Source organism: Lampetra fluviatilis, chromosome 1, assembly GCF_964198595.1.
Source record: "Lampetra fluviatilis chromosome 1, kcLamFluv1.1, whole genome shotgun sequence".
NCBI lineage: Eukaryota > Metazoa > Chordata > Hyperoartia > Petromyzontiformes > Petromyzontidae > Lampetra > Lampetra fluviatilis.
This window is the reverse complement of record NC_136275.1, coordinates 28,216,157-28,234,369: the sequence shown is the minus strand read 5'-3', so window position 1 is coordinate 28,234,369 and position 18,213 is coordinate 28,216,157. Positions and strand designations below refer to the sequence as shown.

At 48.0% G+C, this 18,213-nt stretch overlaps 1 protein-coding gene across 1 annotated transcript in view; it reads left to right on the top strand.

Moving 5' to 3' along the window:
* The first annotated feature begins 1,774 nt into the window (after positions 1-1,774).
* LOC144934452 (uncharacterized) overlaps positions 1,775-18,213 on the top strand; it is a 212,800-nt gene continuing 196,361 nt past the window's right edge. The window contains exon 1 of the mRNA XM_078860213.1: positions 1,775-1,840. The gene's annotated coding sequence lies outside the window, so the exon portion shown is untranslated. The remainder of the gene's footprint in view (positions 1,841-18,213) is intronic.

The following is an 18,213-nucleotide window of genomic DNA, read 5'->3' as shown; positions in this document are numbered from 1 at the left end:
CATACTCTTTGGTTCTTTCGGTAAAGTCACGTGGGTAGCAACAACAATAATAATGATGATGTTCATTGTGAAGATCGGATGCGCACCGAAAACAACCTCGGAAGGCAAACAACGATGTCTTCTCCATGCATCACGTTGGTGATTCTACCCAATGGCCGTGTTGACAAGAACACAGCCGCGGACGTAAAAGTATTCACCGGCGATGGGTGCTGTGGGAGACAGTAACGACGAACGAGCCGCGTGAGAGCAGAGCACGGAGCCAGCACGAGGCACCACAAAGCTGCCGTCGAAGGCTCAGCGAGGCGCCGCTGGGTACCCGTACCCTACCCGATATCCGGCTACCCTTACCCGGCCGGGTATCGGGTAGGGTACGGGTACCCGATTGTGACCTCTGGGATGAAGCCATGTTGCAGGCGCGGGTGGGTTGATTCTAGGAACTTGAATTGTGAGAAGAGACAAGATGTTGGGAAATGAATGACAAACGGTGACTCACCAGTGACTCACGGCCTACCCGTACCCGGCCGCACCAGAGTCGCAATCGGGTACCCGGCTACCCGTACCCGGCCGGGTACGGGTAGCCGGGTATTGGGTACCCGATTGCGACTTCTGCGTCTCGGCCACGGTCATTCCCTCCCTTCTCTACGCTTGCGAAACGTGGACCCCCCTAATGGAGCATCTTCGCCGGTTGGAAACATTTAGGCTGGCCTACCTACGATTCATCCTGGGTTTAACCAGGCTGGATTGTGTGAGCTCACAAATCCTTGAAAGATCTGGGCAAAGTCCCATCGGTGAGCTCCTCCGGCAGGCAAGGCTGCGTTGGCTGGGTCATGTAGCCCGCATGCCCAGCCACCGCATGCCTAAACAGCTTTTGTTCGGCCGGATCGAGGGGGCTAAACGGGCGCGGCACGGGCTAGAGAAGAGATGGAGTGATGTGGTACAGGAGGACGTGGAGCTGAGTGGACTTGCCGATGACTGGTACCAGCGGTGTCAAGATCGGACTCTGTGGAGGAGGCTCGTGAAGGACGCTGCTACTGGGCAGATGGAGGCAGTCGCCCTCCAACAACAACGGAGGGCGGAGGAGCGACGCTCACAACAAAGAGCGGAGCGCCGGGTGCCTAAAGCACAGCAAGTTGGCACAGTGGGGGCACAGGTGGTGCATCAGCCAGTCGTCTCGGTCATCTCAGTCAGTCGACCCGTGGCACCTGCTGGGTCTGCCCCGTGACCTGCCAGCGGGCGTTCGACACATCGTGGCCTCAAGGTGCACATAGCCTGGCACAAGCGTCGTGGTGACGTCACCGCCACTTAGTGGCGAATGGCGATTGTTGCTTGCTGGAATAAGACGAAAACGGCATAGATCCAGCCCCTTGGGCTCATTACAGCACTCAGACACAACACAGACACTCACACTCACGCACTCAGACAAAGATCCCCCGTGTAGCCTTAACAGACTGTAGGGGCAAGTGCTGTTAGCGAGCACCTATGAAGGCCAGCACGGCACACGAGGGGGTGGGTGGCCAACACCACGCCCGGCCGCCTTTGTCTCCGCAGTGGCGATGTTGACACATCGCACCAGGTACCAATCAGAGCGCGCGAGCGATCGGAGCGCGGCCAATCGGAACGGGGCAGCAGGGCTCGTCCCGTGCCCCGATTGGTCGCCTGCTGCTCAAGGGGGTTTCCCGCGCGATGCCGCGCTGGAGACCGGGGTGCAGGGCGGTTGTAGGAGGAGCAGGGGGTGGGGCGTGCTAGTTGAGTGACAGCTGCGGCTTCTGTTTGTTGTCAGAAGCTGCGCAGCGAGAGGAGGCGAGAGGCGAAGACCCCGAGAGCTCAGAGACACCACCAGGTGAGGGGGGACACGGGGACAGGGGGGGACACGGGGGCATGGGGTGAGGGGGGGACACGGGGTGAGGGGGACACGGGGTTCTGGTCTCGGGCTCTCTGAGCCCCGAGCAGAGCGGTAGTTAAATAGTGAGTGAGTTCAATAGTGAGCCAGTTAAATAGTGAGTGAGTTGAATAGTGAGTTAGTTGAATAGTAAGTTAAATAGCGAGCGAGTTAAATAGTGAGTGTTTACGTGCCGAGACAGCGACCAATCGGAGCGGGGCAACGGGGCTCGTCGCGCGCTCTGATTGGTCCCCTGGCGAAGGGGATTTCCGCGGCGTTTCTCTCAACCAGACCCGGACACGCGCCGCTTCGGAAATCCCCGGCGGTGACGTCACCGTGCGAACACGCCCAGAGCGGGGGGGGCGCTGGCGGGGGGGACAAGGGGAGGGGTCGTGATCTCCGTTTGAGTCTCTGAGCCCCGAGAGCTTCCTGACTCCGAGACGAATCAAAAGTGTTCGTCAACAACGACTGTGTTGAGTGGCTCTATGAGTGGTTATTGTTCACGAGTATCTATTAGTGGTGATTGTTCACGAGTATCTAATAGTGGCGATTGTTCACGAATATCTATTAATGATGATTGTTCACCAGTATCTATTAGTGGTGATTGTTCACGAGTATCTATTAGTGGTGATTGTTCACGAGTATCTATTAGTGGTGATTGTTCACGAGTATCTAATAGTGGCGATTGTTCACGAATATCTATTAATGATGATTGTTCACCAGTATCTTTTAGTGGTGATTGTTCACGAGTATCTATTAGTGGTGATTGTTCACGAGTATCTAATAGTGGCGATTGTTCACGAATATCTATTAATGATGATTGTTCACCAGTATCTTTTAGTGGTGATTGTTCACGAGTATCTATTAGTGATGAGTGTTCACGAGTATCTATTAGTGCTGATTGTTCACGAGTATATATTAGTGGTGATTGTTCACGAGTATCTATTAGTGGTGATTGTTCACGAGTATCTATTAGTGGTGATTGTTCACGAGTATCTATTAGTGGTGATTGTTCACGAGTATCTAATAGTGTTTATTGTTCACGAGTATCTATTAGTGGTGATTGTTCACGAGTATCTATTAGTGATGATTGTTCACGAGTATTTACTAATGTTGATTGTTCACGAGTATCTATTAGTGGTGATTGTTCACGAGTATCTATTAGTGGTGATTGTTCACGAGTGTCTATTAGTGGTGATTGTTCACGAGTATCTATTAGTGGTGATTGTTCACGAGTATCTATTAGTGATGATTGTTCACGAGTATCTAATAGTGTTCATTGTTCAGGAGTATCTATTAGTGGTGATTGTTCAGGAGTATCTATTAGTGATGATTGTTCACGAGTGTCTATTAATGATGATTGTTCACGAGTATCTATTAGTGGTGATTGTTCACGAGTATCTATTAGTGATGAGTGTTCACAAGTCTCTATTAGTGATGATTGTTCACGAGTATCTATTAGTGGTGATTGTTCACGAGTATCTATAAGTGATGATTGTTCACAAGTATCTAATAGTGTTCATTGTTCAGGAGTATCTATTAGTGGTGATTGTTCACAAGTATCTATTAGTGGTGATTGTTCACGAGTATCTATTAGTGATGATTGTTCACGAGTATCTAATAGTGGTGATTGTTCACGAGTATCTATTAGTGGTGATTGTTCACGAGTATCTATTAGTGGTGATTGTTCACGAATATCTAATAGTGTTCATTGTTCACAAGTATCTAATAGTGTTCATTGTTCACGAGTATCTAATAGTGGTGATTGTTCACGAGTATCTATTAGTGGTGATTGTTCACGAGTATCTATCGGTGGTGATTGTTCACGAGTATCTATTAGTGATGAGTGTTCACGAGTATCTATTAGTGGTGATTGTTCACGAGTATCTGTTAGTGATGATTGTTCACGAGTATCTATTAGTGATGAGTGTTCACGAGTATCTATTAGTGATGATTGTTCACGAGTATCTATTAGTGGTGATTGTTCACGAGTATCTATTAGTGGTGATTGTTCACGAGTATCTATTAGTGATGATTGTTCACGAGTATCTAATAGTGTTCATTGTTCACGAGTATCTATTAGTGGTGATTGTTCACGAGTATCTATTAGTGATGATTGTTCATGAGTATCTAATAGTGTTCATTGTTCACGAGTATCTATTAGTGGTGATTGTTCACGAGTATCTATTAGTGATGATTGTTCACGAGTATCTAATAGTGTTCATTGTTCACGAGTATCTATTAGTGGTGATTGTTCACGAGTATCTATTAGTGATGAGTGTTCACGAGTATCTAATAGTGGTGATTGTTCACGAGTATCTATTAGTGATGATTGTTCACGAGTATCTATAAGTGGTGATTGTTCACGAGTATCTATTAATGATGATTGTTCACGAGTATCTATTAGTGGTGATTGTTCACGAGTATCTATTAGTGATGAGTGTTCACGAGTCTCTATTTGTGATGATTGTTCACGAGTATCTATTAGTGGTGATTGTTCACGAGTATCTATAAGTGATGATTGTTCACGAGTATCTAATAGTGTTCATTGTTCAGGAGTATCTATTAGTGGTGATTGTTCACGAGTATCTATTAGTGGTGATTGTTCACGAGTATCTATTAGTGATGATTGTTCACGAGTATCTAATAGTGGTGATTGTTCACGAGTATCTATTAGTGGTGATTGTTCACGAGTATCTATTAGTGGTGATTGTTCACGAGTATCTAATAGTGTTCATTGTTCACGAGTATCTAATAGTGTTCATTGTTCACGAGTATCTAATAGTGGTGATTGTTCACGAGTATCTATTAGTGGTGATTGTTCACGAGTATCTATTAGTGGTGATTGTTCACGAGTATCTATCGGTGGTGATTGTTCACGAGTATCTAATAGTGGTGATTGTTCACGAGTATCTATTAGTGATGAGTGTTCACGAGTATCTAACAGTGGTGATTGTTCACGAGTATTTATTAGTGGTGATTGTTCACGAGTATCTAATAGTGGTGATTGTTCACGAGTATCTAATAGTGGCGATTGTTCACGAATATCTATTAATGATGATTGTTCACCAGTATCTATTAGTGGTGATTGTTCACGAGTATCTATTAGTGATGAGTGTTCACGAGTATCTATTAGTGCTGATTGTTCACGAGTATATATTAGTGGTGATTGTTCACGAGTATCTATTAGTGGTGATTGTTCACGAGTATCTATTAGTGGTGATTGTTCACAAGTATCTATTAGTGGTGATTGTTCACGAGTATCTAATAGTGTTTATTGTTCACAAGTATCTATTAGTGGTGATTGTTCACAAGTATCTATTAGTGATGATTGTTCACGAGTATTTACTAATGTTGATTGTTCACAAGTATCTATTAGTGGTGATTGTTCACGAGTATCTATTAGTGGTGATTGTTCACGAGTGTCTATTAGTGGTGATTGTTCACGAGTATCTAATAGTGATGATTGTTCACGAGTATTTATTAGTGGTGATTGTTCACGAGTATCTAATAGTGGTGATTGTTCACGAGTATCTATTAGTGGTGATTGTTCACGAGTATCTAATAGTGTTCATTGTTCACGAGTATCTAATAGTGTTCATTGTTCACGAGTATCTAATAGTGGTGATTGTTCACGAGTATCTATTAGTGGTGATTGTTCACGAGTATCTATCGGTGGTGATTGTTCACGAGTATCTAATAGTGGTGATTGTTCACGAGTATCTATTAGTGATGAGTGTTCACGAGTATCTATTAGTGATGATTGTTCACGAGGATCTATTAGTGGTGATTGTTCACGAGTATCTATTAGTGGTGATTGTTCACGAGTATCTATTAGTGATGATTGTTCACGAGTATCTAATAGTGTTCATTGTTCACGAGTATCTATTAGTGGTGATTGTTCACGAGTATCTATTAGTGATGATTGTTCACGAGTATCTAATAGTGTTCATTGTTCACGAGTATCTATTAGTGGTGATTGTTCACGAGTATCTATTAGTGATGAGTGTTCACGAGTATCTAATAGTGGTGATTGTTCACGAGTATCTATTAGTGATGATTGTTCACGAGTATCTATTAGTGGTGATTCTTCACGAGTATCTATTAATGATGATTGTTCACGAGTATCTGTAATGTAGTAACTCCACGGGAGACGACTTCACGGGTAACACACTCTTTATTTTATCAAACTTGGTTACAGGTGACTAACACCTACTTTGTATCTCGGGTGACAAACACCCACTTAGCTACTTGGCGACTAACGCCCACTGAGCTACTCGGATGACCAACATCCACTTAGTACTCGGGTGACAAACACCCACTTAGCTACTTGGCGACTAACGCCCACTGAGTTACTCGGATGACCAACATCCACTTAGTACTCGGGTGACAAACACCCACTTAGCTACTTGGCGACTAACGCCCACTGAGCTACTCGGATGACCAACATCCACTTAGCTACTCGGCGACTAACGCCACTGAGCTACTCGGATGACCAACATCCACTTAGTACTCGGGTGACAAACACCCACTTAGCTACTTGGCGACTAACGCCCACTGAGCTACTCGGATGACCAACATCCTCTTAGCTACTTGGCGACTAACGCCACTGAGCTACTCGGATGACCAACATCCACTTAGTACTCGGGTGACAAACACCCACTTAGCTACTTGGCGACTAACGCCCACTGAGCTACTCGGATGACCAACATCCACTTAGCTACTCGGCGACTAACGCCACTGAGCTACTCGGATGACCAACATCCACTTAGCTACTCGGCGACTAACGCCACTGAGCTACTCGGCTTCACTAGGTCTTCAGCTCCGTCTTCGGGTCTTCAACTGGGTAACTCTCCCCGAGTGCTCTCGCGCGTCCCCCTTTATACCCCACCTGCGGACGTCGCTGCGAGCACCCACTTATTCGACCAATCGCCGGGCGCTGGCTACGATCCTCTTTTCCCACATCTCATCGTGCCTCACCACTCACTCCGCGCCGCCTCGTCATCTGTCACTCCCGGCGCGCGCGTCCACACCACGCCCACTGCGCGTGCCCAACCCCGCACCCCGCGCCGCCCCGTGATCCATCACTGTCACAGTCGGCGCACGTCAATACCACCACTACATCACCCCCTACCACATAGCTCGCAGCCGCCCCGGCTGCTACAAAAATATACAAACCCTCCCTGTGTGCCCCGTAACACAACACAACAACAAGAACAACAACTAAGCTAACAACACAACACGACGCGAACACCACCATCCGCAACCCTCAACCAATGCCACCGCGACAATAGAACAATATATACAAACCGGCGAGTGACAATAGCAATGTGTATACAAAAAAAATGAATGGAAATTTTTTTTTTTTTCTTTCGACTCGTGCAGTGTCCCCTTTTCTTCCGAGCGTCCCTACAACGGGACATTACCCCGGCAGAGGGGAACACCGGGCGAGCTCGGTGTAGAGCACAAAAAAACCGTCCTCATGAAAATTGTTGAGACCTAGCCCGAGTCCGCCTTGCCGGTCCGTCGTACGGCACCAGACGCGGTTGAACGTCCGGTGGTGCCGGCGGTTCAGGAAGACATCGGCCAGGCATCGAGGACTCGTGCGTGCCCCGGGGTTCAGGCTCTCGACGGTCAGCAGCCGTCAAGCCCGAGGCACCTGGGGGTGGGTCAGGTGGAGACACGTGAGGATCAGCCTGCGACACCTCCCTCCCCGAGTCGACGGTCACATCACACGCCCGGTCGTCACGGCACAGAACGGGGTCACACGGTGCCGCATAGGGCTTCAGTCGGGAGGGGTGCACATACCAACGGCGTTTCCCCCATTTAATCTGTATACTCTGGGGCCGTGCAACCCGCACAATTTCCACCGGTCCCCTCCAAGGTCTCAACAACTTGGGGGACGTAGCCAACGGTGCATGTGGACAATGCAGCCAGGCCTTATCGCCTGGTTTCCAATCATGCGTATGCACCCTCCGCTCATGCAATTTCTCGTTTGCAATTTGCCGCGACCGCGAATTCAACCTTGCCCCCTCCCGCGCTTCAGTCAATTTGGCGATATTAAATTTGATGTGGTCTGCCAATTTAGATTTTGCACGTGGCTGGGAAATCCCCAGTTGGACGTCCATGGCCGGATCGGCCTCCCGCCCATACATGAGAAAAAATGGGGAAAACCCTGTCGCCGCATGAGGGGCCATTCGATAGGCCGCGAGTACCCCCGGCACCTGTAAGTCCCAATCAACCTGATCGTCGCAGACCTGTTGGCACAACATAGACGTAATCGTTCTGTTCAGACGCTCAACCATCCCGTCAGTCTGCGGCTGGTAGGGGGAAGTACGCACTTTCTTTGTACCCAACAGGTCGCACACCTCGCGCAACAAAACGCTCGAAAAATTCTTCCCTTGATCCGTCAGCAAGCGTTCGGGGGCGCCCTTGTCCAACACATAACCCTGGACAAAGGCGTCCGCCACCGCCGCAGCCGACTGGTTGGCGAGCGGCCATGCCATAGGCCATCGGGTGAAGTATTCCACGCCAACCAGCAGGAACCTATTTCCCCTTGGTGTAACCGGAAAGGGCCCCAAGATGTCCAACGCTACCAATTCGTTTATACGCGAAACCTGAATGGATTGCAGCGGTGGATTAGCTGCCAATGGTGGCGGTTTCCTTTTGGCGCACCCTACGCATCCCTTAAGAATATTCGCCACGTCGTTACCCATCCCCGGCCAATAATAGTCTCGCTGGATTAGGGCGAGCGTTTTGTGAAAACCCAGATGCATGAGCCGTTCATGAGCTGCCAGAACAACCCTACCCCGCATAGCAACAGGCACCACGAGCACGTGACGCCGGGACATGTCGTCCCACCTCATCAACAGGCCTTGTCTGCACACCCAGGAACCGACCCGCGCCTCCCCTTGTTCGGGAGCGCCAACTTTCCGACGCAGCGTAAGTAGGGAGCTGTCGGACATCTGGAGGCGGCCCCACTCAATGAGGGGCAACGACAACAGCGAATCCCTCCCCGTGGGGGCGTCCTCTCCCGGGGTGTCAGTGGCGGCGAGCGCAACTCCCGGGGTGCCGGCGACCGGGGGTTTGCACCGCGCTGATCCCAACAAACATGTGCAGTCCGTGCACGGCGGCAACCGCGACAAGGCGTCCGCGTTTGAGTGCCGCAACCCTTTTCGGTAAATCGTCGTGAATTGGTAGTCTTGAAGGACCTCCAACCATCGGGACAATTGGCCCGATGGCTGCGCCACGCGCATAGCGTATTGTAGAGCCGCATGGTCCGTCCGGACCGTAAAATGACGGCCGTAAAGATACGGCCTGAATTGCTGTGTAAAAAACACAATGGCTAACAATTCACGACGAGTTACGCAATAGCGTTGTTCTGCGGGGGAAAGAACCCTACTACCGTAGGCGACCACCCGTTCAACCCCCCCGACCAACTGTGAGAGCACCCCCCCGATACCCGTATTGCTGGCGTCCGTGTCAAGCAAAAACGGTTGTGTGAAATCGGGGTAACACAAGGGGGGAGCCTGCACCAAAGCGTCACGGAGGGAGCAGAACGCATCCTCCTCCTCTGCCCCCCAGTGAAACCTCACACCCTTAGCCGTCAAAGCGTGCAGGGGCTTGGCTATGGTGGCAAATTGCTTGACAAAACGACGGTAATAGGAGGCAAAACCAATGAAACTACGAACCTCCGTGACCGAGGTTGGCGTTGGCCATGAGCTGACGCAATGCGTCTTAGCAGGGTCCGTCGAGATCCCTGAACGACTCACGATATGGCCCAAATACCTGACCGATTCCCGAAGCAGAAAACATTTAGCCGGTTTAAATTTTAGCTTAGCGGAACGCATCCTGAGGAACACCGCTCTCAGTCGCTGGAGGTGCTCCTCGAAAGTCCGACTAAAGACGATAATATCGTCAAGATAAATCAAACAGGTATCCCATTGGAGGCCCGACAAAACCAATTCCATGAGTCTCTGGAACGTGGCGGGAGCGGAATGTAAGCCCATGGGCAAACGGTTGAATTCAAAAAGGCCCCCAGGTGTCCGGAAAGCAGTTTTAGGTTTAGACTCGTTATCGAGTGGCAATTGCCAAAATCCAGAAAGCAGATCGAGTGTGGAAAAAAACTGCGCTCCCGCCAAGGCATCCAGCGACTCATCCATCCTGGGGAGCGGATACGCATCCGCCATCGAGATTTTGTTTAAGCGGCGGAAATCGACACAAAACCGCAAGGACCCGTCCTGTTTCTTTACTAGGACAATAGGAGCACCCCACGGACTAGAAGAGGGCGAAATGATATCGGCCGCCAACATATCATTAACCGCCGATTGCACATGTTCCTTCTCGGCCGGGCTGAGCCGGAAAGGATTCTGACGAATAGGGGCCGCGTCCCCTGTAGCTATGTGGTGGCGCAACAGGTCAGTGCAGCCGATATCGTACTTATGTTTGCTGAACACGTCAGCAAACTCGATGAGCAAACCCCTCAATGCTCCCAATTGCACCCCGGACAAGTTAGCAGAACCCGCACACAGCGAGTCCAACCACTCAGTCCCCTCATCACTTTGAGGATGCGACTCGACAGTAAAATCTGCTTGAGCCACGAGCCGTTCCTCAACGGGCAGCGGCGCGGCGTGAGCCAGCACCGTTCCCTGCGCAATCACGGCCGGCCGCGACCCCGTATTCAGGACCATTACGAACGGCTCACTGTCCCCTCTCACCATGGTTTGAGCAACCGCTAAGTCGAGGCCCTTACTGGCTCTGTTTGACGGCCCCAACAGCACCCCCTGTGCCTCCGCACCCACCTCGAGTGGCTTCCTGAACCGAAGGGGTACTAACATTTGCGATCCCGGGGGTACCCGTACAGTGTGAGTCGCCAGCGCCTGCACCGTCGCACAAACCGTGCGCACTTTGATAGGGCTCGACAAGAAGGCAACCCGCCGACCTGACGGAAGCTCTATGCAGGCCTGATCAATAAGAATTTTGATGGGCATTTTTGACAAAAAGTCCGTACCTAGCAAACAGGGAACGGCCAGCGATGATGATACAAAAATAGGGCCCGCTAATTTAATGTCCCCAATGCAAATAGTCGCCCGAATCTGGCCGATGATCCCCAGGGATCCCCCATTCGCCGCATAAAATGGCACGTCTACCGGCAGAAGGGGTCTACTTTGGACGGGAAGAATGTTATAAATAAGGTCCGAGATGATGGTGGCCGACGCACCCGTGTCAACAAGCACCCGGACCTCAACCCCGTCAATGAACCCCGTTACCACGGACGACCCGGCTGACGCAGCCACGATCCTGTGGGCCAATTCGGACCACTCGACTGCTTGCGGGCCGCGTACGGACCCCCCTCGCCGAATTGAACCCCCGGCACCCAGCCGCGAACCCCCCACCGCGAAGCGGCGACCCGAATGTGCCGTGTTTGTGGACCGAACGTGTGAGGTGCCGCGACTTGCCGGGTTTTGTTGGGATGACTTGTGGCCCTGGTCGTCGTCCCGACGTGGTCCTGCGGCGCGCGGACGCGGGGCCCGGCACCCGGCTGCGACGTGACCCCGAAGGCCGCAGTTGTAGCAGACGACGGACGTCGTAGGTTTCGGTTGCTCCAGCTTGCGGGGCGAACGTGTGGGCGAACGACCTCCCGTTCTCCACTCCCCCGGACACGATGCAGCGAAGCCCCGCTCCTGCACCGCAGCTGGCTGAGGTTCGGCGATCGTGGCGGCCAGTGCCGCATTCCCCGGCCATTTGCAGACGACCCCCGGCTTGCGTTTGAGGACCTCGTATGCGTGAATGCTCGTGGCGATCGCCAGGGAGCAGATCTCCATCTCGTCTGCCACGTTGATGGGGACCCCCAACTCGTGGGCCAACACCAGCAGCTGCTCCGTCACCATGGCGTCCTTCCCCTCCTTATCCATGCGGGGAAAAGCCGCGTCCGCCAAGGCGAGCAGTGCCGTGCGGTAGGCTAGCGTCGTTTCCCCAGCCACCTTCCGCCGATCGTAGAACTGGTGGCGGCACGTGGAGGGCGGCCCGAACACCTTCGCCATCAGGTGTAGTGCGGCCTGGAGCGTAGAGCGGGACGACCTTGCAGCAGATGTGAAGGCTGCAAGCGCGTCGTCGTCAAGCATCGCTGGCAACGCACGCAGGGCAGTGGTGTCGGACCACCCCGACATCTCCTGATGAGCGAGGAACCTTCGTTGGAAGGCTCCCCAGTCGCCCCCATCCGCCTTGAACGCCGACAGCGCGGGCAATCTTTGCTGGAGGACCCGATCGTCGTCGACGTCGGAGAGATTTTCCCGCGCTCCGCTGGAGTTGTGTAAAATGTCGGCTCGGTTGTCAGGCGCAAAATGGAGGGCTCCGGCGCGCGCCGATGACGTGGGCTGCGCTGCGCGGAGGTGTCCGGCCACGTGGCGTCCGTCTTTCCCGCCAATCGGTGGCGGCCCCCCAAAAACGGCGGCAACTTCCAGGCTTTTGGCGCGAAGCGCCCTTTGGCGGGAATCCTCCACCGTCGCTTCCTCCACGACCCCCGCAGCCGTTTTTCCGCTCGCCGGAACGGAGATGTCGGCCAAGACAGCGGCGGCGGCGAGTAGCAACTCCGCCAAGCGGGCGTGCGCGTCCTGGAGGCCGGTGTCGGAGGCAAGCGGAGCGTCGGCCATCACCGCGAAGTGCTGCATCGGCGGCAACTCCTCGTCCTCTACTCCCGAGGTCGGTGTCCCCGGTACGCCGTCGTCATCCCGACCTCGCTCGTGGGTACGGGTAGTCTTCCTTGTGTCCATACTTCTTGAAGACAGGTTTACTTCTGACGCCAGTTGTAATGTAGTAACTCCACGGGAGACGACTTCACGGGTAACACACTCTTTATTTTATCAAACTTGGTTACAGGTGACTAACACCTACTTTGTATCTCGGGTGACAAACACCCACTTAGCTACTTGGCGACTAACGCCCACTGAGCTACTCGGATGACCAACATCCACTTAGTACTCGGGTGACAAACACCCACTTAGCTACTTGGCGACTAACGCCCACTGAGTTACTCGGATGACCAACATCCACTTAGTACTCGGGTGACAAACACCCACTTAGCTACTTGGTGACTAACGCCCACTGAGCTACTCGGATGACCAACATCCACTTAGCTACTCGGCGACTAACGCCACTGAGCTACTCGGATGACCAACATCCACTTAGTACTCGGGTGACAAACACCCACTTAGCTACTTGGCGACTAACGCCCACTGAGCTACTCGGATGACCAACATCCTCTTAGCTACTTGGCGACTAACGCCACTGAGCTACTCGGATGACCAACATCCACTTAGTACTCGGGTGACAAACACCCACTTAGCTACTTGGCGACTAACGCCCACTGAGCTACTCGGATGACCAACATCCACTTAGCTACTCGGCGACTAACGCCACTGAGCTACTCGGATGACCAACATCCACTTAGCTACTCGGCGACTAACGCCACTGAGCTACTCGGCTTCACTAGGTCTTCAGCTCCGTCTTCGGGTCTTCAACTGGGTAACTCTCCCCGAGTGCTCTCGCGCGTCCCCCTTTATACCCCACCTGCGGACGTCGCTGCGAGCACCCACTTATTCGACCAATCGCCGGGCGCTGGCTACGATCCTCTTTTCCCACATCTCATCGTGCCTCACCACTCACTCCGCGCCGCCTCGTCATCTGTCACTCCCGGCGCGCGCGTCCACACCACGCCCACTGCGCGTGCCCAACCCCGCACCCCGCGCCGCCCCGTGATCCATCACTGTCACAGTCGGCGCACGTCAATACCACCACTACATATCTATTAGTGGTGATTGTTCACGAGTATCTATTAGTGATGAGTGTTCACGAGTCTCTATTAGTGATGATTGTTCACGAGTATCTATTAGTGGTGATTGTTCACGAGTATCTATAAGTGATGATTGTTAACGAGTATCTAATAGTGTTCATTGTTCAGGAGTATCTATTAGTGGTGATTGTTCACGAGTATCTATTAGTGGTGATTGTTCACGAGTATCTATTAGTGATGATTGTTCACGAGTATCTAATAGTGGTGATTGTTCACGAGTATCTAATAGTGTTCATTGTTCACGAGTATCTATTAGTGGTGATTGTTCACGAGTATCTATTAGTGATGATTGTTCATGAGTATCTAATAGTGTTCATTGTTCACGAGTATCTATTAGTGGTGATTGTTCACGAGTATCTATTAGTGATGATTGTTCACGAGTATCTAATAGTGTTCATTGTTCACGAGTATCTATTAGTGGTGATTGTTCACGAGTATCTATTAGTGATGAGTGTTCACGAGTATCTAATAGTGGTGATTGTTCACGAGTATCTATTAGTGATGAGTGTTCACGAGTCTCTATTTGTGATGATTGTTCACGAGTATCTATTAGTGGTGATTGTTCAGGAGTATCTATTAGTGGTGATTGTTCACGAGTATCTATTAGTGGTGATTGTTCACGAGTATCTATTAGTGATGATTGTTCACGAGTATCTAATAGTGGTGATTGTTCACGAGTATCTATTAGTGGTGATTGTTCACGAGTATCTATTAGTGGTGATTGTTCACGAGTATCTAATAGTGTTCATTGTTCACGAGTATCTAATAGTGTTCATTGTTCACGAGTATCTAATAGTGGTGATTGTTCACGAGTATCTATTAGTGGTGATTGTTCACGAGTATCTATTAGTGGTGATTGTTCACGAGTATCTATCGGTGGTGATTGTTCACGAGTATCTAATAGTGGTGATTGTTCACGAGTATCTATTAGTGATGAGTGTTCACGAGTATCTAACAGTGGTGATTGTTCACGAGTATTTATTAGTGGTGATTGTTCACGAGTATCTAATAGTGGTGATTGTTCACGAGTATCTAATAGTGGCGATTGTTCACGAATATCTATTAATGATGATTGTTCACCAGTATCTATTAGTGGTGATTGTTCACGAGTATCTATTAGTGATGAGTGTTCACGAGTATCTATTAGTGCTGATTGTTCACGAGTATATATTAGTGGTGATTGTTCACGAGTATCTATTAGTGGTGATTGTTCACGAGTATCTATTAGTGGTGATTGTTCACAAGTATCTATTAGTGGTGATTGTTCACGAGTATCTAATAGTGTTTATTGTTCACAAGTAACTATTAGTGGTGATTGTTCACAAGTATCTATTAGTGATGATTGTTCACGAGTATTTACTAATGTTGATTGTTCACAAGTATCTATTAGTGGTGATTGTTCACGAGTATCTATTAGTGGTGATTGTTCACGAGTGTCTATTAGTGGTGATTGTTCACGAGTATCTAATAGTGATGATTGTTCACGAGTACTTATTAGTGGTGATTGTTCACGAGTATCTAATAGTGGTGATTGTTCACGAGTATCTATTAGTGGTGATTGTTCACGAGTATCTAATAGTGTTCATTGTTCACGAGTATCTAATAGTGTTCATTGTTCACGAGTATCTAATAGTGGTGATTGTTCACGAGTATCTATTAGTGGTGATTGTTCACGAGTATCTATCGGTGGTGATTGTTCACGAGTATCTAATAGTGGTGATTGTTCACGAGTATCTATTAGTGATGAGTGTTCACGAGTATCTATTAGTGATGATTGTTCACGAGGATCTATTAGTGGTGATTGTTCACGAGTATCTATTAGTGGTGATTGTTCACGAGTATCTATTAGTGATGATTGTTCACGAGTATCTAATAGTGTTCATTGTTCACGAGTATCTATTAGTGGTGATTGTTCACGAGTATCTATTAGTGATGATTGTTCACGAGTATCTAATAGTGTTCATTGTTCACGAGTATCTATTAGTGGTGATTGTTCACGAGTATCTATTAGTGATGAGTGTTCACGAGTATCTAATAGTGGTGATTGTTCACGAGTATCTATTAGTGATGATTGTTCACGAGTATCTATTAGTGGTGATTCTTCACGAGTATCTATTAATGATGATTGTTCACGAGTATCTATTAGTGGTGATTGTTCACGAGTATCTATTAGTGATGAGTGTTCACGAGTCTCTATTAGTGATGATTGTTCACGAGTATCTATTAGTGGTGATTGTTCACGAGTATCTATAAGTGATGATTGTTAACGAGTATCTAATAGTGTTCATTGTTCAGGAGTATCTATTAGTGGTGATTGTTCACGAGTATCTATTAGTGGTGATTGTTCACGAGTATCTATTAGTGATGATTGTTCACGAGTATCTAATAGTTGTGATTGTTCACGAGTATCTATTAGTGGTGATTGTTCACGAGTATCTATTAGTGGTGATTGTTCACGAGTATCTAATAGTGTTCATTGTTCACGAGTATCTAATAGTGTTCATTGTTCACGAGTATCTAATAGTGTTCATTGTTCACGAGTATCTAATAGTGGTGATTGTTCACGAGTATCTATTAGTGGTGATTGTTCACGAGTATCTATTAGTGGTGATTGTTCACGAGTATCTATCGGTGGTGATTGTTCACGAGTATCTAATAGTGGTGATTGTTCACGAGTATCTATTAGTGATGAGTGTTCACGAGTATCTAACAGTGGTGATTGTTCACGAGTATTTATTAGTGGTGATTGTTCACGAGTATCTAATAGTGGCGATTGTTCACGAATATCTATTAATGATGATTGTTCACCAGTATCTATTAGTGGTGATTGTTCACGAGTATCTATTAGTGATGAGTGTTCACGAGTATCTATTAGTGCTGATTGTTCACGAGTATATATTAGTGGTGATTGTTCACGAGTATCTATTAGTGGTGATTGTTCACGAGTATCTATTAGTGGTGATTGTTCACGAGTATCTATTAGTGGTGATTGTTCACGAGTATCTAATAGTGTTTATTGTTCACGAGTATCTATTAGTGGTGATTGTTCACGAGTATCTATTAGTGATGATTGTTCACGAGTATCTAATAGTGTTCATTGTTCACGAGTATCTATTAGTGGTGATTGTTCACGAGTATCTATTAGTGGTGATTGTTCACGAGTGTCTATTAGTGGTGATTGTTCACGAGTATCTATTAGTGATGATTGTTCACGAGTATTTATAAGTGGTGATTGTTCACGAGTATCTAATAGTGGTGATTGTTCACGAGTATCTGTTAGTGGTGATTGTTCACGAGTATCTATAAGTGGTGATTGTTCACGAGTATCTAATAGTGTTCATTGTTCACGAGTATCTATTAGTGGTGATTGTTCACGAGTATCTATTAGTGATGATTGTTCACGAGTATTTACTAATGTTGATTGTTCACGAGTATCTATTGGTGGTGATTGTTCACGAGTATCTATTAGTGGTGATTGTTCACGTGTGTCTATTAGTGGTGATTGTTCACGAGTATCTATTAGTGGTGATTGTTCACGAGTATCTAATAGTGGTGATTGTTCACGAGTATCTATTAGTGGTGATTGTTCACGAGTATCTATAAGTGGTGATTGTTCACGAGTATCTAATAGTGGTGATTGTTCACGAGTATCTAATAGTGTTCATTGTTCACGAGTATCTATTAGTGGTGATTGTTCACGAGTATCTATTAGTGGTGATTGTTCACGAGTATCTATTAGTGATGATTGTTCACGAGTATCTAATAGTGTTTATTGTTCACGAGTATCTATTAGTGGTGATTGTTCACGAGTATCTATTAGTGGTGATTGTTCACGAGTGTCTATTAGTGGTGATTGTTCACGAGTATCTATTAGTGGTGATTGTTCACGAGTATCTATTAGTGATGATTGTTCACGAGTATCTAATAGTTTTCATTGTTCAGGAGTATCTATTAGTGGTGATTGTTCAGGAGTATCTATTAGTGATGATTGTTCACGAGTATCTAATAGTGGTGATTGTTCACGAGTATCTATTAGTGGTGATTGTTCACAAGTATTTATTAGTGGTGATTGTTCACGAGTATCTATTAGTGATGATTGTTCACGAGTATCTATTAGTGGTGATTGTTCATGAGTATCTATTAGTGGTGATTGTTCACGAGTATCTATTAGTGGTGATTGTTCACGAGTATCTATTAGTGATGATTGTTCACGAGTATCTATTAGTGGTGATTGTTCACGAGTATCTATTAGTGGTGATTTTTCACGAGTATCTATTAGTGATGATTGTTCACGAGTATATAATAGTGGTGATTGTTCATGAGTATCTATTAGTGATGATTGTTCATGAGTATCTATTAGTGGTGTTTGTTCACGAGTATCTATTAGTGATGATTGTTCCCGAGTATCTAATAGTGTTCACTGTTCACGAGTATCTATTAGTGGTGATTGTTCACGAGTATCTATTAGTGATGAGTGTTCACG